The 16,103-nt window shown below is 44.8% G+C and overlaps 1 long non-coding RNA gene across 1 annotated transcript in view; it reads left to right on the top strand.

Annotated features, from left to right (window-relative positions):
• The first annotated feature begins 523 nt into the window (after nucleotides 1–523).
• LOC116883939 overlaps nucleotides 524–16,103 on the top strand; it is a 331,039-nt gene continuing 315,459 nt past the window's right edge. Inside the window, exon 1 of the long non-coding RNA XR_004385803.1 lies at nucleotides 524–782. This is a non-coding gene — a long non-coding RNA (uncharacterized LOC116883939). The remainder of the gene's footprint in view (nucleotides 783–16,103) is intronic.

The following is a 16,103-nucleotide window of genomic DNA, read 5'->3' as shown; positions in this document are numbered from 1 at the left end:
GTTTCCCTTCCTCTCCTCCAAACTCAGCCCCAACTGGGAAGCGAGCGCCCCCAGCTGTTCACAGTATCCCCTCAGTACCGCTTTGCGGGAGCTTGGATTTCGGATCCAGCTGCGGTTCCTACCAATCCCCAGCCCTGCGGGGCATACGATCGCGTGCACAAACGCGCACTCACACTCCGGCTTCCTCGCTCACGGCACCCCACCCTCCGCTGTCGCCGCTCCTCCGTGGGGCGGGAGGGAGGGCAGGTGACGTCAGGACTGCAGTCCGGAGGAGAGCGGCTGGAGAGGGCTGTGCGCTCCTTGCTGAGGATGCTGGAGGCGCACTCGGGCAGCCACCGCTCCCGCGCTCCTCCCTCTCTCCTACATCCGTTGTCACGATGCGCGCCCGCGGGGAGACTCGCCAACCTCCAGGTGAATTGAAAGTCGTCTCCCCAGGAGGACAGAGAGGGTGCTGCAGTCCTGGCATGCACTAAAACTGCAAGTCGGACAGAAACAGCCCAGTCGAGGAGCGGGGCTCGCGGGGCGCAGCGCCCAGCGCCCAGCGCAGCATCCCAGGGCCGCTGAAGGTAGCTGAGGCTCAAGCTTGCAATCAGATCTCCGCACTGGACCGGGACCCTGGGCAAGCTTGCCACCAAAAGACCCATTTTCTCTTCTTGCGCATTTCGCAGTCGTAGCTGGCCTGGGGAATGCGAGCACGGTGGTGGCTTCCTTCGGGTCGCCCAGAAGCAGCTGCCGGTGGGAGAGCTAGCAGAGAGGCACGGGGGCGGCAGCCTCGGCCCAAAGTAAGTGCAGCAGAAGTTTGCGTCGGTTCCCCTGCCGCTCCCCTTGAGCGAGTGGGTGGCTCGTCTCCTCCCTCTGGCTCCCAGAAACCCAAAGGGAGACTTAGCAGGGAGTCCCTGAGCGGGAAAGCAGTCCTTTCCAGAGGGTTCAAGTACCAGAAAGGATGACGTTTGTATGTTGGGGTGCAAAGGGAGGAGACCCCCATGTGGGTGGGCTGAAGGAGCAGAAAAGAGTCTGACCCTGGCGATCTCCGAAGGGAAAGGGTTTCAGGAGAGGGAGGGAGGATGGAGTCACACCTATGCTGGTGACCTTGGTATGCAACCCTGGAGCGCGGAGCCAAGGGTTATAGATAAGCGGAGGTCAGAAAGCCCCACACTAGAGTTCGCTTGGATTTCCATTCTAGCTGCACTGAAGGGCGTGCAATCTGAGATGGACAGGGGTGGGGGAAGAGAGAGGGAGAGAGAGAGAGAGAGAGAGAGAGAGAGAGAGAGAGAGAGAGAGAGAGAGAGAGAGAGAGAGAGAGAGAGAGAGAGAGAGAGAGAAGGTGAAGGCTGGTCCCAAGACAACATGCTGGAGGGAGGGGAGTCAGGACACTGTGTGGTTTGGGCCACCTGAGGTGCACCGAGGCAACATAAATGGAAGGAGGAGCAGGGTGTGATGCTTCAGTCGCCACAGTTGATGATGAGTGTTTCTGGGGTCTCAGTTGCTAGATTCTGAAAGAGGGCAGCTTCTGAGGGTGATCCAGGAACTGACACCGACAGACCGGAGCCGGCAGGGCCCTGAGCTTTGCTCCCGATCCTCTGCTCTCCTGCAAGGCTGCTGGTTCTTCTCAGCCCTCCTGTTCCCAGAGGCTGAAGATCTGTCTGGATGACACCTGGTCCACTCCACAAAGACCTTAGGCATTTTTGCTCACTTGCTGTCTGGCGGGATAAACTCCCTTTGGCATCCGTTTCTCTGATTGGATTCTTTCAAAGATGTTTTAATTCTTTAATAGACCAAACTTATAAATGCTAAAAAAAAAAAAAAGTTTAGGAAAGCTGAGCCCCACCTGGTCAGAGGCCTGCAGAGGGCGTGCACAGAGATGGGAGGGAGTTTGCTGGTCTCTTCTCGGGGATGTTACCTTAAATATGACCACATGATTTCAAGAGGACATTTTCTCTGAGAATGTGGCGAAGTGGGAAAACAAAATCCCACTTAGATTTGATATTGAGGATGACTTTTTCAGGGGGAAAAGAGGGAAAAGCTGATCCTAGTGAGATTTTTTTTTTTTAATTCAGTAGTAAGTCACCCAGTCTCATCTACTGGTTCATTCGCCCCAGACACATTGTGGAGCCAGTCTTTTCCTCAGCATTGCACGGGCAACAGAAACAGCTGATGCACCGTCCAGCTTACAGCTGATAAGGGGAAAGCTTGGAAAGAAATAGATGTTTCATAGCAAGGGTGGCTACGTTTTAGCTCTCTTGACTGACAACCCTGCTCAATGGCAGTGTGGTCCAGTGTAGCTGGACTGTGTCCTCCGTGACAGCTGCGGTACTATCAATTATCTTTGATACTGGAAAATATCATGCCAAGTACCTATTTGGTCATCAGTAAGTATTGCAGATGAGTATCTTAGTGGATGGACTTTCCGTAGTTAAAAGTATCCTAAAGGAAAGATACTTGCTGGAGACACAAGTAGGCAGTGGCAGGGGATGAGGCAGAAGGGGAAAATCAACTGGAGAGGACGGGAGGGGGCATTTATAGCCCTACATATTTAAAGATATCTAGTACATGCAGGCAAGGAGGGTATCTTAGATAGGTTTTTACTGCTGTGAACAGACACCATGACCAAGGCAACATTTAATTGGGGCTGGCTTATAGGTTCAGAGGGTCAGTCAAGTATCAATAAGGCAGAGCAAAGCAGTGTTCAGGCAGGCATGGTGAAGGAGGAGTTGAGAGATCTGCATCTTCATCTGAAGGCTGCCGGGAGAACAATGACTTCTGGGCAGCTAGGAGGAGCTAGCTAGGATAAAGCCCAAACTCACACTGGCAAATCTATTCCCACAGGGCCACACCTCCAAAACGGTGCCACTCCCTGGGCTAGGCATAGTCAAACCACCACATTCCTCTCCCTGGCCCCCATAGGCTTGTTCAAACATATGAGTCTATGGGGGCCATACCTAAACACAGCATAATGCAAAATACATTTAGTCCAACTTCCAAAGTCCCCAGAGTCTATAGCAGTCTCAATAATGTTAAAAGCTCAAAGTTCAAAGTCTCTTCTGAGATTCATTCCATCGCTTAACTGTAATCCCCAAAACAAGCCAGGAAACCAGCTGGGCAGACTCCAAACTCTGCGTCTCCATGGCTGATGTCAAAACAGTCTTTAGATTTCCACTCCTTTTTCATCTTTGTTGACTGCAACACACTTCTTTCTTGTGAACTGATTCCTCCCTGTTAGCAGCTTTCCTCAGCAAATATTCCATGGCTCTGGCATCTCAAACATCATGGGGTCTCTGAGGCACCTTCAACATTATGGCTTCTTCTTGCAATGTCTGGGATCCACACATGATCTTCTGGGCTCCTCCAAAGGGCTGGTGTCACTTCTCTAGCTCTGCCCTCTATAGCTCTCTAAGCTCAGGTTGATCCCTTCCACTGGCGCTGCTGTTCTTGGTGATCATCCCATGGGACTGGCATCTCCAATACACTGGGGTCTTCAACTGCAACTAGACTTCACCAATAGGCTATCACAGGCTCTCTTCATGGTGCCAAACCTCAACTTCTTTGCATGACCCCTTCAGTCCTGGGCTGACAACTGCAGTTGAGGCTGCACCTTCACCAATGGCCTTCCCTGGCCTCTCCCAGTGCTCAGGTTCAGCTGCTCTCCATGACCCCTTCATGCCTTCAAAACCAGTACCACTTGGGTGACACATTACTAAGTACAGCTACAGCGTGAGGTACAACCTTGGCTATCGTTGGAACACAGCTTCTTTGTGCTCTCAGAAAATACTTCCCAGAAGATTTCACCTTAATGGTGCTGGTCTCTTCTTAATCACTGCTAATTTCTTAGCTCCGGCTGACCAGCATCAGTTGTCCTACTAGAGCCCTTCTTCTCTTGACTATGAAACCAGAGTCACATGGCTGAAGCTGCCAAAGTTCTGTTGCTTGCTGGGGCTGGAACATGGCCCCCTTATTCTATTATATCGTCCCCCGCTTTCTGTTTCCCAACTCCCTCACGTCGCCTAGCTTGGCTGTCCTGGAACTTGCACTGCCCATTGACCTCGAACTCAGAGATCTGCATGGCTATGCCCTCTGAATGCTGGGATTAAAGGCAGGTAAGAGCCATGCTTGGATTTAAGCTTTTCTCTAGTGAAACTTGCTTTCTTCCAGACTGACTTTGAACTCAGAGATCTGCTTGCCTCTGTCTTCTGGGACTGAAGGTGTGCGGCACCATGCCTAGACCTAAACTTCTCTGGGTGGGATCTTGCCTAAGGGCACCACTCCCTGAATTCAATTTAATATCCTTGAACACAGGATCACTTCCTGGTCCCCTTTAATATTCTAAACAAATATTTTCTATTTTTCCTTTCTAAGCTTGCTACATGTGTTCAAAACGATCTTCATGAGACTTAATCAGCGAACAAAGTCTCTGCTGGGCTCTTTGGAGACTCCCTTTGTCAACGCAATTAATATAAATCTCTTTATCTTAGTCTCCGGAAGATTCTTCAGACAAGGGCGAAAAGCAGCCACATTCTTCACCAGAATACCACAAAAAACAGTCTCTAGGCCATGTACTGAAATTCTTCTCTACTGAAACCAGGTCTGCACAGTTTCAATCACTCTCAGCAACAAAGTCTTCCATATTCCCACTAGTATAGCTCACCGAGCCTCACTTAAAGCATTCCACTGCTTTCTAAATCCAAAGTCCCAAAATTCATATACCCCAGTCCCTGGTACCAACTTCTGTCTCAGTTAGACTTTTACTTCTGTGAACAGATACCATGACCAAGGCAACTCTTATAAGGACAACATTTAATTGGGGCTGGCTTACAGGTTCAGAGGTTCAGTCCAGTATCAACAAGGCAGGAACATGGCAGTGTTCAGGAAGGCATGGTGCCGGAGGAGCTGAGAGTTCTACATCTTCATGTGAAGGCCCCAAGAGAAAACTGTCTTCTAGACAGCTAGGATGAGGGTTTTAAACTCACTACTCCAACAAGGCCACACCTCCAAATAGTGCCACTCCTTGGGCTAGGCATAATCAAACCACCACAGAGGGACATACATGTATGTGAGTGTGCAGGTCCATGTACTTGTTAGCATGTATGGAGAGGCCAAAGCAGCAGAGCGATGCTGATGTCTTCCTTTATTATTTTTTGCGGTTATTTATTGGCTTGAGGCAGTCAGCAAGCTCTCAGGGTTTAATTATCTCTGCCCCTAATGCTGGGTTACAGGCACACACAGCTATGCCTGGGCTTTTCCATGGGTTGAGGGGATCTGAACTCAGTTCCCCATGTTTGCAAAGCATGTACTCTGACCCACTGAATCATCACCACAGTGCAAGACACATAAGTAGATGTTAACAAGTAAGTTTTGTTTTTCATTTTCCTGTAGTGGAAACTACCAGCACCCGGCTCACTGGTCTGTGAGCTGAACACATTGCTGAGGATGTTTCTATTATAAACAACATTCTTAGAGCAGGGTCTCTGTCACCACGTGGAGGTCTTAGGGTCAGGTTTATAGGTTATGTGGCTAATATGTTTTGGATGTGTTTAGAGCAATGGAATAGATTGAGAAAAGAATAAGAAATCCAACTAATTCCTTCATATATGTAACAATATGTAGCTACGTAATATGCACATTTGTACTGATTTGTTTTAAACACATTTAACTTAAACTTGATTAAAAGATCTATGCCCATGAGAATTTTGCCTAAGAAGTAAACATGCATCTGTGAAACTCCCTCAGTGTAATTGATTCAGCCCACATTTACTATTTTCTATCAGATAGCTAAATCCATATTTCCTTTCACTTTTAAAAGACTTACTTTTAATTATCTGCATAGGTGTGTGTCTATATGTAAGTATGTTCACATGAATGCATGTGTCCTCAGAGACCAGAAGAGGGCACCAGATTTCCCGGGGCTGGGACTATAGATGATTGTGAGGTCCCTGAAGTAGATGCTAGGAACTGAACTCAGGTCCTCTGCTTACTAAATTATATATGTATACATATATAATTTAAATATATATTTAAATCAGACATTGAAAATTAGAACATGTCGGTGAAAATCATTTTACTTTTGGACCTAATATTTTGTACCTAATATTATCAACTTAGTGTTCCAACACAGAAACAAAATTGTAATTAGTGAATAGAAAAACACTGTATTTTCTATTATTGAGGATTTTTACAGACATTGCTAGCCATTATCAGAGTTCTAGAGAGAACATTGTGGTTGTGGATAATTTGTGGGAGTTTGAGTTTATGCAAAAGTTACATTTTAGAAGTAAATGTCAAAAAATAATGGTGGCTGAAATGTGAGGTTCTTAAACAAACCCCAAACTTCACTCTCTTCTGTGAGCACCCAAGGTGCATCGCTTTGGGAGTTCTGCTGCTAAAGAGGATGACCACTTGAGCAAGTCTAACAGTTTTGACAAAATTCGTGCTCTGGGGAAATTTAGTTGGGAACAGAAAGGGTGGGCTCCTACCAATGTGGGACTGTGGATTACAAAGCTCAGAGTCTCACATGACAGAAGATCCACCAATCCCAGGTTCACACTCCTCCTGTACATGAGTCCCCTTTGTTACCCCTGGAGATATGGGAGAAGATCAGGTCCTAGGGATACCTAAGTGCTGGGGACATCTAATGGATTTGCTATTTTTGAATTTCTTCATCCTTCTGTCCAGATGAAGGTCCCCTTACTCTCACTTGTAAGAGGGCTTCCACCGGGCAGCCCCTCACCCCCAAAGCTGCCACTGCATTCTCAAGCTCTTTACAGTAGCAGAGAACTTGGTGAGAGTTCTATGGCTCCCTGGCCCACACACAGGCCTGACTGAAGAATTGTCCAGTAAAGGAAGCTTGGGTTGGGCCTCCCCAGATCTTTTCTATACTAAAGAATCCAAGTCGCCAAGTCAGAGGGGCTTTCTGAATCATCTGGTCCAAACATGATAGAAACTCCAGTCTAGAAAAGGCTTCCTGTCAGTCCTCCTGTGAGCAGCTGTAGAACCCCACAGAAGAACAGAAACATTCAGTTTCTCACACAGTGCAGGCAGTGGTCTCTGGAAGAGGCAACCTTGTTCATGTTGTGAGCCTGTCTTTCCCCAGCCATGCAATCATGGGAAAGTTTCTTAAGTTGTGCAGAACCTTTGTTTCTTTATGTAAATCACTGCGTTGGTAGATTGTTATCAATAGACACTCACACACACACACACACACACACACACACACAGATGTTTGCATAAACAGTTGCTTATTGTTTTTCCTCTAGACCAGTGCTTCTCTACCTGTGACTCTTGACCCCTTTGGGGGTTGAATGACTCTTTCACAAGGGTCATCTAAGACCATCAGAAAATGCAGATATTCACATTACCATTCATAGTAGTAACAGGATGACAGTTGTGGAGTAGAAATGGAAATAATTTTATGATTGGGGTTCACCACAGCATGAAGAACTGTATTAAAGGCTCTCAGCAGTAGGAATTTTGAGAACCACTATTCGAGACCATAAGTTACAAGGAAAGAACCAAGCATCTTTTTGATCACTGCTTACTCAAGACTTAATGCACAAGATGTTTGGCCACAATAGGCACTCAGAGCATTTGAGAGAATGAATGAATGAATGAATGAATGAATGAGCAGACAGATAAAAGAGTAATGTCAAGGAGGCATCACTTAGCTAGAAATGGAATCTAATCACAAGAGCCACACACTCATGCGAATTCCAAATCTGAAGCTCTGCTCTTTCCTATGCCGCCATCATCTTCTGCATAGACAAGGAGGGTAAGATGCTCTCTCCTCCTCAGAGGTACTTCTCCCACGGGTCCTCTCAGTAAACAGCATCTCCTTTTGCTCTGGTTTCTTGCACCAGAACATACTGGACTCCTCCTTGGTTCCTCCTTTCTTTGGGGCTTGCACTCTATTAACACGTCCTGCAGCAGGACCTTCAGGATTTGTTACAGACCTGACCGGCTGTCCTCACTTCCCTTGCTGATAGGCTGGTCCAACCTTCCATCAGTCTTACTGCAGTGATACCCACACAGCTCCCTCTGCTCCAGCTGTGCTCTACTCCACGGTTAGATGGCACATAGCCAGAACAATGCCACCAGTGCGGCGGGGCTCAGGTGACGCCTTATCTTTCATTTCAGTCTTGCAGCAAAAGAAAAAAAATCTCCAGGTTCTACACCTTAGAACAGGGTTCCCTCAACCCTAATTCCCCCTTCAGCTCCATACTTCATTTTTTATTGATTTATTTACTTTTATTATTTGAGCACACTGTAGACACACCAGAAGAGGGCATCGGATCCCATTACAGATGGTTGTGAGCCACCATGTGGTGGCTGGGAATTGAACACAGGACCTCGGGAAGAGCAGTCAGTGCTCTTAACTGCTGAGCCACCTCTCCAGCCCAGCTCCATGCCTCTAACAGTATTACACTCTTCCTGCTCATGTAGTAATCACACTAGCTCCTGTCTGAGCAATTTTGAACTTGATGGTTTTTTGTCTGGAATGCTCTTTCACAGCTACCTTTGGAACTCACTTCTTCCCATCTTTTCTCCAGTTCAGCTTCTCAATGAGCTCTTTCTTGACTTCTCTACTTAAAAATGACACCTTCTAACTTTTTATCTCTCTCCCCCACATGAATGTCTCTCAGTTATTGTAACCAGCAATATTATAGATTTTATTCACTTATAATGCTTGTTTCTCTCTTCTGATAAAGCATAAACTCCATGAAAGCGAAGATTTAAAATTGGGTCTGTTCTGTTCTTTATCTCTAATTCCTAGACATGGCGTACGTGAAAGACGTGCAGACGATATTTGTGTAATCAGTGGGAATGTGATGGTGTCTCTATCAAGAGGTTTCGTTAAGGGTAAATGAAATGATGGCTGATGAGTGTTTAATGCAGTCTGCAGAGGAGACATTTGGGCCCTAGTTTAAAGTCGCCTTCTGACATGATATCCATGCACACACTCACTGGGAAGGGCAAGGGTTTTCCTCTCCCCAGAATTACATCCTAGTTCTTATTTATTTATTTATTTATTTATTATTCACTTTATATCCCAATAGCACCCCTTTTTCTCCCAGCACCCCTTTATGCAAGTCCTCCCCCATTTCACCTTCCCCTTCTCTTTTGAGGAGAATTTTCCCTCTGGGTGTTACCCAAACACACTAGTACCACCACCCCTCTGCATATCAAGTCACCGGGGACTAGGTAACTCCTATAGCACTGAGGTCAAAATGGCAGCCCAGTTAGGGGCAGGGGATTCACAGGAAAGCAGGCAACAGGCTCAGGGACAGCCCCTGATCCAGAGGTCGGAGGACCCTCATAAAGACCAAGCTGCTCACTGCTACATATGTCAGCCATGCTCATCCTTTGGTTGGTGATCCAATCTCTGGAAGCCCCTCAAGAGTCCAGGATAATTGACTCTGTTGGTCTTCCTGTGGAGTCTCTGTCCTTTTCAGGTCCCTCAATCCTTCTCCCAGCTCTCCCGTAAGACTCCTGAGCTCCATCTAATGTTCGGGTGTGAGTCTCTGCATCTCTTTCCATTGCCTGCTGGGTAGAGCCTCTCAGGACAGTTATGCTGGTTCCTGTCTGCAAGCATAACAGAGTATCATTAATAGTGTCAGGGTTTGGTTCTTGCCCATGGGATGGGTCTCAATTTGGGGCAATCATTGGTTGGTCATTCCTTCAGTCTCTTTTCTATCTTTGTCCCTGCACATCTTGTAGTCAGAACACATTTTGGGTAGAAGGTTTTGTGGGTGGGTTGGTGTCCTTATCTCTCCACTGGGAGTCCTGCCTGGCTACAGGAAGTGTCCATTTCAGAATCTATATCTCTCACTGCTAGGAGTCTCATCTAGAGTCTCCTCCCCCATAGACCCTCTGAAGCCTCCCCCCATACCAGGTCTTGGGTACTTCTAGAGATCCCCCATCCCACTGCCAATTTCCCTTCTCTCTCTGAAGTTCTCCTTTCATATGATGTCCCTCACAGTCCCCTCCCCATTTAGAAACAACCTAGATGTTCCTCAACTGAAGAATGGATAAAAAAGTTTATGATTCTGTCATTAAAAACAATGACATCGGGCTGGAGAGATGGCTCAGTGGCTAAGAGCACTGACTGCTCTTCCAGAGGTCATGAGTTCAATTCCCAGCAACCACATGGTGGCTCACAACCACCTGTAATGAGATCTGGTGCCCTCTTCTGGCCTGCAGTCACACATGCAGACAGAATGCTGTACATAAAATAAATAAATAAATCTTTTAAAAAAAAAAAAACAAAACAACGACATCATGAATTACACAATTTCACAGGCAAATGGAGGAAACTAGAAAAGATCATCCTGAGTGAGGTAACCGAGACCCAAAAGTACATGCATGGTATGTACTCACTGATAAGGGGATATTAGCTTTAAAGTACAGGATAACCACACTTTGATCAACAGAACCAAAGAAGTCAAATAATGAGGGCCCAAGGAAGGATGACCTCTTAGTTCTAAATGGAAATGGAAGGTGGGGCCCTGGTTTCCCAAGGCTGTTGGTGTATGTCATAGACAAACTAACAAACTGAATCACAGGGCGACTCTTGTGGGATTAGTTCTAATTGTTGTCTAGAATAAGAATTATGCACGATGGGAAGAGAGAAGAAGACGAAGAAGACAAAGATGAAGATGAAGACGAAGACGAAGAAGAAGAAGAAGAAGAAGAAGAAGAAGAAGAAGACGAAGAAGAAGAAGACGAAGAAGAAGAAGAAGAAAGGGGAGGAGGAACTGGAGGAGCAGGAAGCAGAGGAGGAGAAAAGAAGAAGGAGAGACACAGAGAGAGGGGCAGGGAAGGAGGGAAAGAGAGATTTTAAATCAACTGAGTGGCTACAAGGGTTGTTTTCCATAATTCTCCTCTCCATTGCTCTCGAGCTGGATTTTGTTTGTTAAAACATGGTTACCTTCATGTACTGGCAAATTTTAACTGAGAGTTATAAGACAACACTAATGAACCAATAAACATTATTTAAAAACAGAAATGAAATAAATGACCCATATAAATCTTTTTAAAGGCTAGATTAAAGAAAAACGTGTTAACCCCAGAATACAGGTGAGAGGATATGTTCACGGTTCTACCAGAGTATTACAAGTGGTATTTTACTTAAATTTGGTATCATGTATATTTTCATATAAATTACCAGACCAACTTATTTCTTCTAGCCCCAGGCAGTCCCACTTCAGAAATGGGTACAACAGATTGAACTCTGTGGGTTTACTATGGATTCCCTTATTGAAGAGAAACACTCTCTTGTGCCCATTTTTCATTCTAGAAATAGAAAGAGAGTTTTGAGTGTAGGTTACCAGTTCTGTTCTTAGTATGTGCTGTGACCTTGTCCAATTTCCATTAGTTTAGAGTCCCTTTTTCTGGAGCCAGAAAAAATTACCACAAAATTAGAAGCAACCACCTTGAACTATATCCACTAGAAATTCATTGCTGTATGACTGCAAAAAGGATGCAACCAGAGAGAAAATAGGGCAGAGAGGGGAGAGGACAGGAGAGAGACACAAGAAAGAGACAGACACAGAGACACAGACAGAGACAACTCTCAGATAGATTTTTGTGGGAACTAAAGCAGGTGTATCTTACCTTTCTTTACACCTGACCCATTCCACTTTTTCTGCACACTTTGCAAGCACATTTTGTTTTAAACATTCCATATAATGAGTTGTTTGTATTTTTTTCTCTTAGAAACACTTTAACGTGTAATTTAGGTTCCCAGGTTCCCTAAGAAAAGCCCATTCAATTCATTGCTGAGCATTAAAATTATAATAGTATAGCTTCCTTTATCATAGGGGAAAAGAAGTCTTAATATCTACTTCATAACATCCTTATTATTACTTCATGTTATTCCATGAATGTCTAGGTTGGCATTTTTCTTTTTCCATTTGTGTGTGTGCTTGTCCACATGTGTGCATGTGTGTATGTGTGTGCATGCTTGTATATGTGGGAGGTTTTATGCATATGTGTGTGTAATTCATGTTAAACCTGAGACTGCTGTCCCAAGTTTTACTTAATCATTTTACTCTTCATTCGGTGAGGCAGGGTCTCTTAATCAAGTTCTCCAATATGTTTACCTTCACTAGTCTGTTGGCTCTGGTGATCCGCTGCTTCATTTTTCCCAGGCTGAAATTACAGGTTGTTCACCACACCCATCTCACCTTTGCATGGGTTCTGAAGATCTGGCCTTCATGCAGGAAGCCACCAGGTCATCTCCCTGCCTTAGGCTGGCCTTTTCTCAACTTGTCTCTCAATTGTTTTCTTGTTGGTTAATTCAAGAGATCAGGAGAATGAACAGGAATATATATATTGTCCATGTGGGTGCAACACACACACACACACACACACACACACACACACACACACACACACACACAGAGAGAGAGAGAGAGAGAGAGAGAGAGAGAGAGAGAGAGAGAGAGAGAGAGAGAGATATGCATTCTATTCACTGGCACCCCTGAGCAGTCTTAACCTGTCAGGTTAAAAAATGAGCAAATAGATAATATCAACAAACCTCAAATAAATATGAGATGTATCCAAAATAAAAAATTTAGACATAACTGAGAATTAGAATTCTTGAAAAGATGACAGGGTGGAGAATGCCTGAAATCTCACCACTTAGATGCTGAGGTAGAAAGAGCTGGCGTTTGTGACCAGCCTTGATAATGAAGAAAGAACAAAGTGAGTTGTTAACAAGAAAGGGAGAGGGAGACGGGGTAAGAGGAAGAGAAGAAGGAGACACAAGAGAGAGAGAGGAGAAAGAAAGAAAACCAAAAGAGTCAAGACCTCCTACTTATACCTAAGTCCATCAGTGTACCCTGTGATTTGCAGAGGGAATAAAATGTCCCCTTAGCCTTCCACCTCATGTCTTTCTGTATGGAACAGACCAAAGTGATGGGCTTGCTGGAAAGTTGCTGAGAGTTCTGGTCCCAGCCTTGACTCGCCAGCATCTAATGCCCATTTGCAGAAGAGACTCCTCTTTTTCCTTTCCTTTTCTTCCATTTCCTGCCACCATGGTAGCCTCATTGCTTGGTCTTTTGGTTCCTGAATGGATTCGTGCAAAGTGTGAACAGCCCGCCCCCTAGTGGTGAACCTGAAGTTTTCCTTCCGTGCCCTGGCAGTTGGGGAGCAGACATTCTCAGCAGCTGGTTCTGGCCGTGCTCAGGGCATATTGCAAGTATCCATATATGCAGGCTGTAGAGTCTGACAGCCAGCACTCAAATTCACAGAACTATTAGAGAGACACCGGGAGGACCTTAAGTTTTCTGTCAAGGAGGCTGGGGACCCTCCACCCCTCCACCGTTTTGCAGTGCTGTGGGTTTCTGTGTAGAGATTTCTCCTGTAGCCATTTCCAACATGACCTCAGTTGGCTTGCAAAACTCTTAAACAATGTAATTCCTGTGACATTGTACAAACTGATTTGTTGTTAACAGTTAAAAGGGAGGGTGGGGCTTCCCCCTGGCTTGTCTCTTTCACTTGAGTTTTTTCCAGGGATGGATCACCAGTTCAGCAACTTGTTCTGCACAAGACGGGAGGAGAGGAAGTGAGCACTTTAGACTTCGTAGTCCACATTGGCTTCTGTCACACCACTTTTAATTTTCTATAATTTGGTCTTTATAAAAGTAACTACTATTCTCTGATAGGGAACAATATGAAAATGTACAAAAAGGCCTAGGTTGAGTCTTATATTTGGCCATTCAGTCTGGATCTGCTGACCTATGGGATAAAGGTGAAAATCTGAATGTGTGAGCATTCAGAGAGAGACAGAGAGACACACAAACTTATACAGACACTGCTTTGTGTGCATGTGTGTGTGTGTGTGTGTGTGTGTGTGTGTGTGTGTGAGAGAGAGAGAGAGAGAGAGAGAGAGAGAGAGAGAGAGCGCACATGTCTCAGGAAGAATATCTAGAGTAAATAAGATGACTCTGATTTTTTTCACCACAGGACCCATCTGGGGCTGTTGTGGAAACTATGAGGTCACGGAGGGCAGCAAGGTAGTGAAGAAGAATGTGAACATAGTGACCCTTTTCCTTCCCTTCTCTTTTTAAGGGCTCACTGGGGATGTGATTCGCAGTGTAACATCCATCCATGTGAAGAACGGAGTTTTGCTATTAAGATGTGTCCATAACAATCCCATTTCATCTCCCCTAAATGAAACTCCTACAACCATTAGCTGCCAGTCACCCAGTAGCGGCCGATTGTCATGTCTTTATCTTGTAGCTTTCTAGCCCCTGGCAATCCCATTTCTGCACATGTAAACGAACCTATTCAGGGCATTGCTCATGATTTCAGCCTCATAAATATGTGGCCAAGGATCATGTATAGCACAGCATGCATGGCTGTACTTTTATTACCAAGCAGTGCCTTTTGTATGTATGTAACAGAACCTATTTACCCTTTGGTCAGTTAATGTACTGTTTTTTTCCAGTTGGACCTACAATCAATAATGTTGCAATGCAGATTCATATGCAAGTCTTTGTGGGCCTGGACACTTTCACTTCTCTGTGTAGACACTGAGTAGAGTTTGGGCGATATGGAATCTGTGTTCCGTGTTGTGAGGCCCTGCCAGATTGGTTTCTGAACCAACTGTTCAGGGTTCATGTTCTCCACAATAGTTGTTTCTGTTTTTCTTTGAAAAATCATAGCTATTCCCAAGGGTATGAAGTGGGAACATGTGGTTTTAATTTCTATTTTACAAATGGCCAATGGCGAGAAACGTCTTTTTATGTCTACTGCATGCTTGTGTAAGTCTTTGGAGAGCCATTTGTTGTTCAGTTCTCAGTTGGGCAGCCATTTTATTTCTGAGTTGTGTTCTTCACTCTCCGTACAAGTGCCTCATTGGATGTACATAGTTTATCCCTTTCCTGTGGCCTGCCTTTGCTGATAGTTTAGTTTGAAACTCTGAGATTTTGACATTTTTGATGAAGTACAGTTTATCTATTTTTACTTTCGTTGCATGTGCAAGAAATCCAATATGGTTAAGTTTTAGTCCCATGTTTTCTTCTTCGACTTTTGTAATTTTAGCTCTTGCTTCATTTAGGTCTGTAATCTGTCTTGAGTACACATTTTAGGACCCATTTGTGAATCCCTGGAGAAAATAGCAGAGGTTTTCGTGTGTTGAATTTGAAGATTGATTTTGAGAGTCCTGTCGTTTTTCGGTGTGGGGCGGGAGAGATCATACTAAAACCTTATTGAAGGGTAGTGAAGGGGGTAGAGGAGTATACCCATATCTTTGGACAAGAAGACAGGAAACAGTATTTAAAACCTTACAGAAATACAGCAGAAAAGGCCAGCAACTGCATGTAGAGATGAATGCCAGCTTCGTCCGCTTTCAGAAAACTGTGTCTCGGGACCTCACGTATGATAACGATCCTGTTTACATTTTTCCTTTTCTCCCATTTTTATTAGCTCTTTGAGAGTTTCTTAGAATGTATTTTTATCATGTTCACCTGCACCTTCTCTGCTTAACTCCCAGGTCCACCCCCCACCCACCAACCTGCCAACTTTGTGTGCTCTTTCGTTTAATGGGCAGTCGTGCGGTTTGAACAGTGAGAGTTCTCCTGGCATGCACATGAGATTAGCCTCCGTTCTGTTAGATGCTCTTTAATTTTCCCCACACTGTTAAATAGTATTGAGAATATAAGTCTTGCATTAATTTTAACTTACTTTAAGTATTTCATAGTTTCCATTAAATTAAATTAGTTTTCAATTTTACTTTCGAGTTGTCCAATGCTAGCATACTACAGATATATACTTGTTTTATGTGTATTGGTCTTGTACCTTGCAAACTTGTTAAACAATTTTATTAGCTTTAATAACTTTTTTGTAGATTTTAATGGTTTTTCCCTGTGTATATCAATTACACCTTGAGATAGTTTTACTTCTTTCCAACCTGGAATACCACTTCCTCTGTTCTTTCTTCCTTCTCTTTCCCTTCCTTACTTCCTCCTTCTCCCTCCTTCTTTCTTCCCTACCTCTCTGCCTCCTTCCTTCCTCCCTCCCTCCCTCCCTTCCTTCCTTCCTTCCTTCTCTCCTTCCTTCCTTCCTTCCTCCCTTCCTTTCTTACTTTTGCCTCTTTGCTCCAACTCGAA

This window comes from Rattus rattus, chromosome 14, assembly GCF_011064425.1.
Source record: "Rattus rattus isolate New Zealand chromosome 14, Rrattus_CSIRO_v1, whole genome shotgun sequence".
NCBI lineage: Eukaryota > Metazoa > Chordata > Mammalia > Rodentia > Muridae > Rattus > Rattus rattus.
This window is presented reverse-complemented; position numbering and strand designations above follow the sequence as displayed.